Source organism: Pezoporus wallicus, unplaced genomic scaffold (genome assembly GCF_028554395.1).
Source record: "Pezoporus wallicus isolate ANWC-B61680 ecotype Strahan unplaced genomic scaffold, APGP_CSIRO_Pwel_v1 contig_5069, whole genome shotgun sequence".
In the NCBI taxonomy this organism is placed as follows: Eukaryota; Metazoa; Chordata; class Aves; order Psittaciformes; family Psittacidae; genus Pezoporus; species Pezoporus wallicus.
In genome coordinates, this window is record NW_026642361.1 from 8310990 (window position 1) to 8315118 (window position 4129).

Consider the following 4129-nt stretch of genomic DNA (forward strand, 5'->3'; position numbering starts at 1 on the left):
GAAAATAGTGTTGAAAATGTAGGTCCTTTATATCTGAGAGTTACATTTTCACTATGACACAACAGCCATGTGGTTTGGGTTTTGTTTTGTGTTTTTTGGTTTTTTTTTTACGGTGGCACCTCTTGAAACCAAGATAATTATTTTTTTTTTTTATGCAACCCGTGTGTAGCTTGCCAAGTTCTTCTGCTGCAGTCATGCAGTATGACCTGAGGGCAGTATTTAGGGGCAACACCATCATTCATTAGACGCCTCAATTACTTGATATTAATCAGCTGTCTTAAAGGCAATTATGATATATTTATTTATGTTACTATATGAATTGTCAGTACAACACAGTGCTGTAACAAAAAGTCGCTTTTGCTGCTTACAGCTTTTAACCTGTTACCAAAAAAATCCTTTTTTCTTAATGAAGCTAATATGGAACATACAAGAGTTTGTGAAAAGGACACAAAGTGTTAGGGTTTGTTCGCTGTCCAGTTTTTTTTGCCAGGATGACTATTAGAGTTGAGTTTGTCAGAGTACTTACGTGAACATTTGTCTTTTTTGCGGAAAAGATCCTTGTTTAGTGCTGATTTAAACTTCTCTAGAAAAAGCAACCTTATGCAGTGGCCTTCCCCAGCCCCACTTCAAACTCAGGTATTTAAGAGTAGTTGATCTCTTAAAGTAAATTCAGAGGAATGTTTTTGTTTTTCCTGACTTTGATGTTTTAATTACCTCTTCTAGTTGCCTGTTTCTGGGAGACTGACATACTGTTGTGACTGTCACAGTTAAAAGTATGATTTATGCTGACAGCTTGTTTTATCTTTCTAAGAGATGAAACAAGTTAACTTGAAGTAGAGGAAATAGGTGGCTAGCAGCTAGTTTAGTTCTTCTTGTGTAGCTTCAAGTGTTAATATTACTTCATTTGGAAATTTTATACAAGAACAACTTGAATTTTGTACACATTTACTTACATTTTGATTTTGTATACAATTATGTATGCATATTACTGAAAATAAAAATGGTTGATTTGTTTCTAGTCAAGTTATGCTGGATAAATTTGTGGAACATACTGTGTTGGCACTTCTGTGTTCAGTTCTCTGTTTTACCTGTTCAGCTGGAATATTTGTGGACTTTTGAAAAACAAGAAGCTACCCCATTTCCGGTTTTCAGAAAGTTACTAAAGCTAGATATGTTGGTACTTGGAATTATGATTGGCTACAGATACTAGTCCTACCTACTACAACAGCATATATGCCGATTTTGCTTACAGTATTGCAGCATGAATCTGGTGCATCCGGGTAGCTCTGAATTTGTTGGATGTGTGCTGTATGGGATGTGCATATTGATTTCTGCCAGGGAGACAGTAGGTGTGGTAAAGGGTGATAATTTTTGTTGCATGGGGATACAAACTCCATTTAGAGATAAAAATGGAAGCCCTTGGTGTCTTATACATCATTGTGACATTATTTCTCATCTAAACAAATCTTATCTTTTACCTGAAATTTGTAATTGAATTTACTTTTGGATAGAAGTATTTAAGGCAAATGTAGACAAAATATCATTTTTGAGTAATGCTAGTGCAAAGCTTCTGAAAGATGTTCTTCTGTAGCCTTCAAGGCAGATGTAAAATGATTTATGCCTGCCTTCTGCTATTGTTGTTACCTAGTTCAAGAGGGGGTTTTGTTTTGTTCAGACCAATCTTCAAACATGTTTCCTGTTGTGTTTTCCAGCAAGCTGAACATGGAGAAAAGGTTCAAAAGTGCACCCTTTATTAATAATTACAAGTGCGTGCTGTGTAGTGAATGTGTTTTGTTTTCTGTCAAGGAAATCTTAGAAGCCTTCAAGTGGAGAGACAAAGTGGATAAATAAGGAGGAAGGCAATTGCCAATAGGAGATACATCTAAGGAATAAACAGCTTTGGGAGCTTGTCAACTTCAGGTCAAGTTTTACATGTTCCCAGCCCGTAAGTGTTGAATTATATGTCTTCAGCTGCTGTTCCCGAGTTGGGTATCCTTGCTTGGTGAATCTCGCTGCTGGAGGTTCACAGCTCTCAACCACCTTTGCAAGTAAATAAGCTGGTTCTTCCTCACTGACCACTGCCAGCTGGTGAAAGGCTTTCCTTTACTCAGTTTTCCTGCCAATGAAGCATTCCCCCAGCAAGGCCACAAAGAGCAGACTTGATTCCAGTCACTTCTCAAAAAGTTTCCGTCTTGCTAGATAATAAGGCTGTTGGCTGGCTGTAGGAATGAGAAGTGAGCTCTTGGTATTTACTTAATCTTGATAAAAACGGTTGTTAGCCTAGGGGTTAGAACAAAGATCTTCCTATTCCTGAAGCTGTGCTCATTCTGGCATCTTCCTCCTCTTCTCTGTGGCCAAATCACTTAGGGTGGAATGACCTCATCAGGAGGGGTGAAGCACCTCTCTCAGCAGTTACGCAGTTACTCTGGAGAGGTTTGGATGACTCTGGGCATGAGGAGAGTTTTAGGATTTAGCTAAATGCCTACAATAACAGCAAGGTAGTATTCAGGCACTTGCATCCTTTTATGGCTCTGGGCTTTAATTTCTTTCCAGAGTCTCAGTTTCCAGTGACTTTTGTGGTGCATCAGCCTTCTCTACTTGAAATAGTTGAAAATACTCCTCAACCCCTGGGTTGAACAGTTGGAGAAGAATCAGTTGGGGCTTTCTAGCTCTGCAGGGAAGTTTTGAGGGAACATCTGGGATTGTGGATAATCCCGTTCAATTAAAAAAAGATCTGCTAAAATGCCTTAGTTTTGCAATAATATTTTGTTGTTAATTTCAAATTTTAACACCTTACCAATGTGAGTTCTGAAACATAATGTGAGGTATGTAAATGTCGTTAACCTTACAAATGTAAGCTGTCTCTTTAGCCATCAGAGCTAGATTGCTTGTAAGGAAGGGGTAGGCAGCAAGGCGTGTTTTTGTCACATACAATCTGGATTAAGTCCCAAGGCTGCACAGTACTCTTAAGTCATTATAGGTGTGTTGTGTAGGGATTTTTCAGCCTTTTTCAATGAACAGATCCATACGTCTTCTGTATTACTCATGGATCCCTATGTAGTGAGCAACAACGGAAACTTATCACTCCTGAAAACAGGTTTGCCTTCACCAATGCCTTGCAGGGCGCCCAGGTTGCCCCTGGACCTAGGGGCCACAGCCTGAAACCCCAGTGTGTGTTGCAGAAAGATGAAAGGAAGTGAAATTACTTACCAGCTACCAGCATTCTCCTTCACTCATAAATTCTTCAAGTCCAGGTACTAAGTTGTTTTTCTTATTTGACTCTTGGTGTCATTGCTTTCTGGCAGTTAGTGGAAGAAAAAGGAATTTCCAGGTACTATCAGCAATACTCTGTGAGCAAATTTGTAGTACTTGAAGATGGGGCAGGAAACAGAGCTGCTTTGACCAATTTAGTGTGTACTATTTGCATAATACCATATTGCTTCATTACCTCTGGCCGTTCTTGCAAGGCTGAGCTGGCACCTCATGTTCTGGTATCTGAGCAATTCTTACCATCTGGTAAATTTGTCAGTAAAGAGCCCCATTACCATCTGATGCAAGTGGAAGCTTTGCTATGCTCTTGTTGACCAATTTTTAGTGTAGCCTGAAGGGAAATTGTTCCATTACTCAGATGCACACAAATGTGTGATAAAGAAAACAAGCTGAATAGTAATTTTCATTTGAAGTGACCTAAATCAATGTCCTAATTCCAGCAGTTACTCAAACCTGTGCAGACAGGAACCGTGGGAGGAGAGGGAAGGATGATAGAGCTGCGATTAAATCTTTGGGCACAGACAGTTTTCGTCTTTGCACTGAAATCCTGTGGGAATGTGCTAACTACATAGCAGTGATCACACTGAAAGCAAAACCTGAAGAGTGGACAGTGGGTGGTAGCTAACCAGAAAACTCCAGTTTCATAGAAATCCAAGTTGTGTTTTGCTTTTTTATCTGAGTCTAATATTGTGTTGAAGAAGGATGTGTGGAGTTCCATGTTAAAATGTGAATGAGCTTCCTTGATATTCTGGTATTTACTACAGTTTATCTGTGTTGGAGGTGAGCTGACCTTGCGATGTTTCTGTTTTGTGGCTATGTTCTAGAGAAACGCATGGAGAGCGGCTGACCCCTGCCTAGT